An 11,744-nucleotide genomic window follows, 5' to 3' on the forward strand; every position below is an offset into this window, starting at 1 on the left:
GTAGCATAACCAATGTTCTCCATGTCTCTATTTATAAACTTAGTAGCCCATATACTTTTTTAAAGAATCAGTAATGATCTGTATCTCTGAATGCCTCGAAGTTTATAAGTTTTTTTTTAACTTGGTGTATGTTAATCTTTCTCCGAAAATATATTGCTTCAATTCTTTTGCATTAAATTTCATCCAATCTGCCTATTCTACTAACTGGTATTTGCAGTCTTCACGATTAACCACACTCCCTAACTTTGTAAAAATTTGAAATGCTGCAGATGCTGAAAACCAAACAAAACACACAATCCTGGAAACAGCACATCATTTGATGTCTGAAGCAAACAGATGGTTAACGTTTTGGATGTGGACCCTTCAGGACTGGAACATAAGTTCAGTTAGAAAAAAAGGAGGGGAAAATATAAATTTTAAAAAACAAACTTAAGGATTCACGAGTGTAAGAATATGAGAGTTTATCGTCAGTCAAATAATAAACAGAAGTATTAAAATATTAAAACAAAGGATGTGTAGAATGATGTAAGTTGGAGGCCTGAGAAAATTGGAGATGGGAAACCTGGAATTTAAGAATGAAATTGTAACAAGGTTGAAAATGATGGAGTTGAAGTCAGTGTCCAGTCCAAAGGAATGTAGGGTGTTTGGGGAAAGAGGAGGTATTCTTGAAGCTTGAGCTAAGCTTTGTTGGAATGGTGTTGAGGCCAGTGATAGTTCAGAGTGTGAATGAAAGGTGGGAGATAAAGCTGTGGGTTGCTCAAAGTTCTGCTTACTGATAAAGCAAGTATTCAGTAAAATGGTTACCTAATCTGCATTTGCTTTCCCCAATGGTGTTGAACTAATGTGAGCAGCATCTACACTGTACTAGGTTGGAGATATGTGTATAAATGTGTCTCTTAACAGAAGCAGTGCTTGGAACCGAGGATATGGTGTGGTTTCTTCAACTGGGATAAGAGGAGCACACTGGTGCAGAAGGGAGAGTCATAAGGACAGATTAGGCAAAGATTGAGAAACTGGGAGAACAGGATAGGAAGCAACATTCCAGTAGTTATGAGTGTCAGTATGCTTGTAATAGATATCAGGGAATAGCCTGTTGCCGAAGAGACAACTTGAGAAAGGGAAGGGAGGAGCCAGAGACGGACCCTGTGAAAATTAGAATTGTTAATGAAATTCTCAAGAATATAGTATGAGCAAGAAGCAGTATTTACCCAATTATTAATGTAACACAAGGTTTGAGAAGTACTGGTGGTGGTGGTGAGGAGCATTCAACACCTCACAAAAAGAGAGGTGTAGCTGGAACCAAGCAACACGTTATTTTGAAGAAGTGAGTAGAGTTTGAGTTCAAAGTGAGAACAAGTTCAGCCAGGCAGAGAAAGGTGTTGGTGAATAGATACTGGTTCGGCCACTGTTCAAGGAAGCAGCAGAGTGCCTGCAATTTCTCTTGGTGAGGGATGGAGGCATAATGGATCTACACTCAAAATTATAAGTTGATTGGCCAGAGAATTTGTTTTCCTTTATTCATGGGATATGGGTGTCACTGTCTCGGCCAACATTTATTGCCCATCCCTAATTGCCTTTCAGAAGGTGTTGTGAGTTGCCGCCTTGAACCGCTGCAGTCCATGTGGGGTAGGTGCACCCACAGTGCTGTTAGGAAGGGAGTTCCAGGATTTTGACCCAGTGAAGGAATGACTATATAGTTCCAAGTCAGGATGTGTGGCTTGGAGGGGAACTCGCAGGTGGTGGTGTTCCCATGCATCTACTGCCCTTGTCCTAGGTGGTAGATGTGGGTTTGGAAAGTGCTGTCTAAGGAGCTTGGTGCGTTGCTGCAGTGCATTTTGTATATGGTACACATCTACCAATGCTGCCAATGTCTGTTGGAGGGAGTGAATGTTTGTGGATGGGGTGCCAATCAAGCGGGCTGCTTTGTCTTGAATGGTATTGAGCTTCTTGAGTGTTGGAGCCGCACCCATCCAGGCAAGTGGAAAGTATTCCATCACACTCCTGATTTGTGCCTTGCAGATGATGAACAGGCCTTGGGGAGTCAGGTGGTGAGTTACTCGCTGCAGAATTCCTAGCCTCTGACCTGCTCTTGGAGGCATGGTATTTATATGGCTACTCTAGTTCAGTTTCTGGTCAATGGTAACCCCCAGGATGTTGGGGGATTCAACAGTCGCAATGCCATTGAATGTCGGGGAGATGGTCATTGCCTGGCACTTGTATGGCGTGAATGTTACTTGCCACTTAACCCAAGCCTGGTTATTGTCCAGGTCTTGCTGTATTTCTACACGGACTGCTTCAGTATCTGAGGAGTTGCGAATGGTGCTGAACATTTTGCAATCATCAGCGAATATCCCCACTTCTGACCTTATGATTGAAGGAAGGTCATTGATGAAGCAGCTAAAGATGGTTGGGCCTAGGACACTACCCTGAGGAATGCCTGCAGTGATGTCCTGGAGTTGAGATGATTGGCCTCCAACAACCATGACCATAATTCCTTGCACCAGGTACGACTCAAATCAGCGGAGAGTTTTTCCCATTGACACCAGTTTTGCTCGGGCTCACTGATGCCATATTCGTCAACTGCTGCCTTGCTGTCAAGGGCAATCACTCTCACCTCATCTCTTGAGTTCAACTCTTTTGTCCATGTTTGAACCAAGACTGTATTGAGGTCAGGAGCGGAGTGGCCCTGGTGGAACCCAAACTGAGCAGGTTATTGCTAAGTAAGTGCTGCTTGATAGTGCTGCTGATGACACCTTCCATCACTTTACTGATGATCAAGAGTAGACTGATGGGGTGGTAATTGGCCGGGTTAGACTTGTCCTGCTTTTTGTGTACAGGACATACCTGGGCAATTTTCCACATTGCAGGGTATATGCCAGTGTTGTAGCTGTATTGGAACAGCTTGGCTAGAGGCGCGGCAAGGTCTGGATCACAGGTCTTCAGTACTATTGCTGGAATATTGTCAGGGCCCATAGCCTTCGCAGTATCCGGTGCCTTCAGTTGTTTCTTGATATCACGCGGAGTGAATGGAATTGGCTGAAGAGTGACATCTGTAATGCTGGGGACTGCAGGAGGAGGCTGAGATGGATCATCCATTCAGCACTTCTGACTGAAGATTGTTGCAAATGCTTCAGCCTTATCTTTTGCACTGATGTGTAGGGCTGCCCCATCAGTGAGGATGGGGATATTTGTGGAGCCACCTCTTCCAGTTAATTGTTTAATTGTCCACCACCATTCATGACTGGACATGACAGGACTGCAGATCTTAGATCTAATCTTTTGGTTATGGGATCCCTTAGCTCTATCGCATGCTGCTTACGTTGTTTGGCATGCAAGAAGTCCTGGGTTGTAGCTTCACCAGGTTGACCCCTCATTTTGAGGTATGCCCGGTGCTGCTCCTGGCATGCCCTCCTGCATTCTTCATTGAACCAGAGTTGGTCTCCCAGCTTGATTGTAATGGTAGATATACTGTGCTATGAAGTTACAGATTGTGGTTGAGTACAATTCTTCTGCTGTTGATGGCCCACAGTGCCTCATGAATGCCCAGTTTTGCACTGCTAGATCTGTTCAAAATCTATCCCATTTAGCACGGTGGTAGTGCCACACACTACGATGGAGGTTATCCTCAATGTGAAGACGGGACTTTGTCTTCCCCAGGACTGTGACCAATATTGTCATGGACAGATGCATTTGTGGCAGGCAAATTGGTGAAGACGAGGTCAAGTATATTTTTCCCTCTTGGTGGTTCTCTCACCACCTGCGGCAGACCCGTCTAGCAGCTCTGTCCTTTAGGACTCAGCCAGCTTGTTCAGTAGTGGTGCTACCGAGCTGCTCGGTGAAAGAGGTTGAAGTCTCCCACCCAGAGTACATTCTGTGCCCTTGCCATCCTCGATGCTTCCTCCAAATGGTGTTCAACATGGAGGAGTACTGATTCATCAGCTGAGGGGGGTAGTTGGTGAGCGATAGGTGGTAATCAGCAGGAGGTTTCCTTGCCCATGTTTGATCTGATGCCATAAGACTTCATGGGGTTTGGAGTCAATGTTGAGGACTCCCAGAGCAGCTCCCTCCCGACTGTATACCACTGTGCCGCCACCTCTGCTGGGTCTGTCCTGCCGGTGGGACAGGACATATCCAGGGCTGATGATGGCAGTGTGCAAGGTGAGAGTCCCTGAGTATGAACTTTCTATGATTATGTCAGGCTGTTGCTTGATTAGTCTGTGGGACAGCCCTCCCAACTTTGGCACAGGCACCCACATGTTAGTAAGGAGGACTTTGCAGGGTCAACAGGGCTGGGTTTGCTGTGGTTGTTTCTGGTGCCTAGGTCAATGCCGGGTAGTCCGTCTGGTTTCGTTTCTTATTGAATGCATAGAGGTTAGATACAACTGAATGGCTTGTTAGGCCATTTAAGAGTCAACCAGATTGCTGTGGGTCAGGAATCACATGTAGGCCAGACCAGGTAAGGACAGCAGATTTCCCTTCTCTAAAGGGCATTAGTGAACCAGATGGGTTTTTTTTTAACAACAATTGACAATGGTTTTGTGTCTATCATTAGATTAGTTTTTTTTTTAATTTCACATTTATTAATTGAATTCAAATTCCACTTTTTGCCATGGTGGGATTCCAACCCATGTTCCCAGAGTAATTCCCAGGTCTCTGGGTTTTTCGTCCACTGACAATACCACTGTCTCCCCTGAAATTAGTAAAGTGGTAGCAATCAACATCAGAGGAGTCACTGATGTATGTGGAGAGAGTTTGGAGAAAGAGGAGCATCAAGATAAGGAAATTTGTTTCTGCTTGCTTCTGTGTTACTGAACAACAGTCTTATCAGGACAGTTTGTGTATCTTGGGAGGAGGCAGAAAGGGATTGTGCGTTGGGACGCAATAAGGCTGTGAGTAGAAAATCTCCAGAAGTAAATGGCTTGATCAGAGACAGGAAAATAATGACATGTTTTACCCCTGGTGTTTGTATGCATCCAGTCCATGAAACACTTATCCTTTCTTGTCTTTTAGCCAATTTCCTATCCATTACTCCCTCTAATACCTTGTGTCTTCATTTTGTCAACAAACCACCTTTGTGACTCCTTCCTCTTTCAAAATCCATATACATCACATGGGTGAGTGGAGGAGCCTCCTGTGGAGCATGAAAATCAGTATAGACCAGTTGTGCTGAATGGTCTCTTGTGCTCTAAATTCTATATAACATCCACTGTGTTTCATTTATCAATATCCTGGAACAACTATTATATTTTTTAGACATAGCTTGCCTTTTACAAGTCTCTCTTCGTGGGTGTGGGTGTCATCCCCCCTCATTATATAGGCTATGGGTACCCATTCAAACACTCCTGCCAGATACTATTTGTTATAGAGGTGGTTACATCCATGGAAGGAGTGTTCATGTACTGGTCTGTCAGACTGTTAATCAACCTGTGACTCCTCCCACTACTTCATACTATTCTTCAAGGGAAGAAGTGAAAATATGAAAAGTCAACAAACCATATTAGTTTAAATATTACTGTCCTAGAGGATATTGGTTCCAGCCTGTTCCAGTACAGTGGCGTAGTGGTTAGCACTGCAGCCTCACAGCTCCAGCGACCCGGGTTCAATTCTGGGTACTGCCTGTGTGGAGTTTGCAAGTTCTCCCTGTGTCTGCGTGGGTTTCCTCCGGGTGCTCCGGTTTCCTCCCACATGCCAAAGACTTGCTGGTTGATAGATTAATTGGCCATTATAAATTGCCCCTAGTATAGGTAGGTGGTAGGGAAATATAGGGACAGGTGGGGATGTGGTAGGAATATGGAATTAGTGTAGGATTAGTATAAATGGGTGGTTGATGGTCGGCACAGACTCGGTGGGCCGAAGGGCCTGTTTCAGTGCTGTATCTCTAAACTAAACTAAAGATTATTCCTACTTCTGGAATGGTCACAATATATCAGGAATCTGAACATATTCAATGTTTTCAACCATGAGACAGTTTTAATTTCATGTTGACTATCATTGATAAGCTTCATTTTCTTACAAAATTGTATAATTGCATTGTGTCGCTTTTTCCCTGAAAAATTTCTCCCACCCCTTTTCCTTCTTAAAAGGGGCAAGCCCCAACTGCACATTCTTCTTACACCTGGACACTTATTGAATCTTACAGCACAGGAGGCATTTGGCCCATTGCACCTGTGCCAGCTCTTTGAAAGAGTTATCCAATTAATCCAACTCCCCTGATTTTTTTCTATCACCCTACAAATGTTTTCCCTTCATGTATTTATCTACTTCCCTTTTGAAAGTTACTATCGAGTCTGCATCCACCACCCTTTCAGACAGTGCCTTCCAGAACACAGCAAAAAGCTGTATACATGCATGTGGGAGTCTTTCAAACGTCAGCTGATTAGAATCCAGAACCAGCATGTTCCTATGAGGAAGAAAGACAAGTTTGGCAAGTTTCGGGAAGCTTGGATAACACGGGATATTGTGAGCCTAGTCAAAAAGAAAAAGGAAGCATTTGTAAGGGCTGGAAGGCTAGGAACAGATGAAGCACTTGAGGAATATAAAGACAGTAGGAAGGAACTTAAGCAAGGAGTTAGGAGGGCTAAAAGGGGTCATGAAAAGTCATTGGCAAGCAGGATTAAGGATAATCGCAAGGCTTTTTATACACATATAAAGAGCAAGAGGGTAACCAGGGAAAGAGTTGGCCCACTCAAGGACAGAGATGGGAATCTATGCGTGGAGCCAGAGGAAATGGGTGAGGTGCTAAATGAGCACTTTGCATCAGTATTCACCAAGGAGAAGGACTTGGTGGATGATGAGTCTAGGGAAGGGAGTGCAGATAGTCTCAGTCATCTCATTATCAAAAAGGAGGAGGTGTTGGGTGTCTTGCAAAGCATTAAGGTAGATAAGTCCCCAGGGCCTGATGGGATCTACCCTAGAATACTGAGGGAGGCAAGGGAAGAAATTGCTGGGGCCTTGACAGAAATCTTTGCATCCTCATTGGCTACAGGTGAGGTCCCAGAGGACTGGAGAATAGCCAATGTTGTTCCTTTGTTTAAGAAGGGTGGTAAGGATAATCCAGGAAATTATAGGCCGGTGAACCTTACGTCAGTGGTAGGGAAACTATTAGAGAGGATTCTTCGGGACAGGATTTACTCCCATTTGGAAACAAACGAATTTATTAGCGAGAGACAGCATGGTTTTTTGAAGGGGAGGTCGTGTCTTACTAATTTGATTGAGTTTTTGGAGGAAGTGACGAAGATGATTGATGAGGGAAGGGCGGTGGATGTTGTCTATATGGACTTTAGTAAAGCCTTTGACAAGGTCCCGCATGGCAAACTGGTGCAAAAGGTGAAGTCACACGGGATCAGAGGTGAGCTGGCAAAATGGATACAGAACTGGCTCAGTCACAGAAGACAGAGGGTAACAGTGGATGGGTGTTTTTCTGAATGGAGGGATGTGACTAGTGGTGTTCCGCAGGGATCAGTGCTGGGACCTTTGCTGTTTGTAGTATATATAAATGATTTGGAGGAAAATGTAGCTGGTCTGATTAGAAAGTTTGCGGACAACACAAAGGTTGGTGGAGTTGCGGATAATGATGAGGATTGTCAGAGGATACAGCAGGATATAGATCGGTTGGAGACTTGGGCGGAGAAATGGCAGATGGAGTTTAATCCGGACAAATGTGAGGTAATGCATTTTGGAAGGTCTAATGCAGGTGGGAGGTATACAGTAAATGGCAGAACCCTTAGGAGTATTGACAGGCAGGGAGATCTGGGAGTACAGGTCCACAAGTCACTGAAAGTGGCAACGCAGGTGGATAAGGTAGTCAAGAAGGCAAACGGCATGCTTGCCTTCATTGGTCGGGGCATAGAGTATAAAAATTGGCAAGTCATGTTGCAGCTGTACAGAACCTTAGTTAGGCCACATTTAGAATATTGCGTGCAATTCTGGTCACCACACTACCAGAAGGACATGGAGGCTTTGGAGAGGGTACAGAGGAGGTTTACCAGGATGTTGCCTGGTCTGGAGGGCATTAGCTATGAGGAGAGGTTGGAAAAACTCTGATTGTTTTCACTGGAACGATGGAGGTGGAGGGGTGACATGATAGAGGTTTACAAAGTTATGAGCAGCATAGACAGAGTGGATAGTCAGAAGCTTTTTCCCAGGGTGGAAGAGTCAGTTACTAGGGGACATAGGTTTACGGTGCGAGGGGCAAAGTTTAGAGGGGATGTGCGAGGCAAGGTTTTTACACAGAGGGTGGTGAGTGCCTGGAACTTGCTGCCAGGGGAGGTGGTGGAAGCAGATACGATAGCGACGTTTAAGAGACATCTTGACAAATATATGAATAGGATGAGAATAGAGGGATATCGGCCCCGGAAGTGCAGAAGGTGTTAGTTTCGGCAGGCATCAAGATCGGCGCAGGCTTGGAGGGCCGAATGGCCTGTTCCTGTGCTGTACTGTTCTTTGTTCTTTGCACAAAATATGTTTCCTCATATCGCATCTGGTTCTTTTGCCAATCACCTTAAATCTGTGTCCTTTGGTTACCAACCTATCTGCCAGTGGAAGCAGTTTCTCTTTATTTACTCTATCAAAACTACTCATGATTTTGAACTACTCTATCAAATCTCTTAACCTTCTCTGCTCTAAAGAGAACAATCCTAGCTTCTCCAGTCTCTCCGCATAATTGCTCATCCCTAATACCATTCTAGTAAATCTCTTCTGCACCCTCTCTAGTGCCTTGATATGCTTCCTATAGTGTGGTTCCCAGAATTGAACACCACTTCAGCTGAGGCCTAACCAGTGTTACAAAAGGTTTAGCATAACATTTTTGCTTTTGTACTGTATCCCTTTATCAATTGAAGATTTGTATGGATATACCTCCAGGTCTTTCAGTTCCCAACCCCCCTTTAAAATTGTGTCATTTAGTTTGTAATGCATCTCCTCATTCTTCCTACCACACACTGCATTAAATTTCATCAGTCACATATCCTCCTGAAGTCTGTTATTCTCAATGTTGCCATTTCCAAGTTTTCTGTCATCTGCACACTTCAAATTGTATTCTTCTGTGATTTTGAGGAAGTTTGAAATGGCATTGTTCTCAGTTGTAATGTCACTTCCTCATATGACCAATTGAAAGTGAAATTTCCTAAGCAAGCTGATTAATGCAATCCATCTGTTATCATTAGAAAGTTAGGGACTTCTTGGGTATTTCCATTAGGGCAGGTTATCCAGTAATACAAAGGACAATGTCTACATGTTATGAAGGTACTTGACAAAGAAACAAGCACAGTGTCCTCTCATAATTTGTGTGAAATTGAATTCTATTTATTTCATTGTACACTGCAGGTGAAATTTCTATCGGACTGCATGTTTTTTTCTCATACTCATTTATTTTTGATCCCTCAGCAAACACCTTGGGACATTTTTCTACATTAAATGTGTTCTATACTGTTACTGTTGTAAAGCCATGTTAGTGATAACAGCAAAAGAAAAGACCTTTCACAATCTCAGGACATCCCAAAATGCTTTGCATCCAATAATATACTTTTGAAGTGTAGTTGCTGTTGTCATATCTGGAAAGTGGAAATTTATTCTTTAAGCAAATCCAAACTATTTTATGAGATTTCAGCCTGTAATTCACTTCTTGATATCCATCCCACATATGAATCATCAAAACAGCTAGATTATAACTCACAGCTACATTACACTCAGAACAAAGCTATCTCTGCTAGTGTGCTGCTCTGTAAATGAACACTAAGGGACAGGAGAGTTTCTAAATTGTGGCCCAGATTTTGCGGTCAGCGATGAAGTGACAACATTCACTGTTGACCTTGAGAAAAACTGCCCACAAAGATTTAGCGGGCTAGAGAGCATTGATTTCCCCTACTCCAATGTTAGTTTCAATCTAGTGCCATCAATAAGGGATCTGTGGCATACAGTAATAGTGATGTCATCGAGCAGGCTGAGGAGCCAACAGATTGAAAAATTCTCTCAGACACGAAATTAGGAAGTAAAAAGCACAGATTATAATTCACTTTTTAGTCATTTTACCGAAAACAAAATAAAGATTGGGACAGAAACATGGTATTAAGGTAGAAGAGGAAATACCTCAAACTTTAGAAATAATAAAGGAATTTTTATCACGGAATGGAAGGAATGACACTCCACACTTATAAAATTACTTTTTTTAGAGCCAGAGAGGTTGCTCAGAAGTAACTATGACTAAGTACACCATTAAAAACTCAGTTACAGCTCATTCGACAAAGCTTAACATTTTCGATGGTTTTTACGGCAAGAATAGTTCATGAAAAGTTGACGTTCACATCAAATCACCGATTTTGTTTTGACTACATCTACGCAGACTGCAACAGCACAGCCTGTGGAGGAGCAAGGTATTCCTGGCAGCAACCTCCAGATTTCCATGTTTAACTGCACATGTGCGGATGTCAGAAGTTGCTATCAGTTTTACACAGTAATGGTGGTGAACGCTGACAGTTTTGCCATCGCGAAAACAGTAAATTCTGAGCCCTTGTTTTTTTCTTTTCCTATTTCTCTCCCTTCCCCTATCGCCCCATGAACCCTTGTCTGCTACCCCCTCCAACAGTGCCTGACCTCAAAGGAGTATTTTCTTCTGACAGTTCAGAAACATCCAGTAGTTTGCTTTGAAGCTTGGGAGCAAGAATAGTCGTTTGTTCTACATGTTAATGTATGAAGTTTGCAGGGCAGAGAATCCGTGTTGATCTATTCACCTTCACAGCATGAACTTAGATAGAGCAAGGAGACAGAGTCTGGAGGAGTCTGTGTCTGATCACAGCTCAGAAAGGAAAGGATGAACTTTCCAAAAGTCAGAGTGGCAGCAGTCCAAATCCAAATGAATCATTGAAACAAAAAGTAGGATTTCCCCATGGGGACTAAATGTTGTTTTCAGTACAGATAGTTGCTTATTGATTCCTGCATTGTACTTTCAAGCAGGTTACAAGATAAACAGAGATGAGGACGCCATTGTGCCCCCCATCACAGCATCATTTCATACTGTTATGTTTTCCATTTGACTTCTAAGTGAGGAACACCCCATGAATCTGGCTGCCTTATTCCAGTGTTAGACCTCAAGACCCTGTTTTTCATTTGGTCCATAACTCAGCCACCAAGATGAGGAGCAAGCAAAACAAATGCCAGTATAAACACACAATAACATTGCAGACATTTAGCACTTGTGAACACTTGAACTGACTCCAATAGCAATCAGAGTCTCCACCTTGGTTCTAGTCACTCCAGATTCCAGGCTGCATTTAAACCATAGCTGCATCATCCTCAGACCCTATAGTTTGGTAAACCCACTTTAAAAGCAGCATTGACTGACACCAAGATATTTGTCTCCATTACTCTCCCCAGATTCCCTAACAAGTGTCAACCTCTGATGAATTTTCTGACATCAAACTTGTATTGGCTTTTCACAAACATGAAATTATGCCCCTTCTGCCATTGTCAAATATTTATCTTGAGATAGTGCAACCCATGTCCCTTAAGGTAAAAGTGCCTCACCTCTTGATTCTCTTTCTGGTGTTTTCTCTATACAGTGATCATATTTTGCCTTTTTATCTATTGTACATTTAATACATCCACATACATATCCCTCCTCCCCTTCTATAGTAGCACCTATAGAGTTCACATACCCAGAATGATGGCTGAAGTTGAAGCAAACAAGGTGATTTATCTAAGTGGATATCACCACGCATCCAGGAAAGACTTAGGGTGAAGCAGTCATC

Source organism: Heterodontus francisci, chromosome 12 (genome assembly GCF_036365525.1).
Source record: "Heterodontus francisci isolate sHetFra1 chromosome 12, sHetFra1.hap1, whole genome shotgun sequence".
In the NCBI taxonomy this organism is placed as follows: Eukaryota; Metazoa; Chordata; class Chondrichthyes; order Heterodontiformes; family Heterodontidae; genus Heterodontus; species Heterodontus francisci.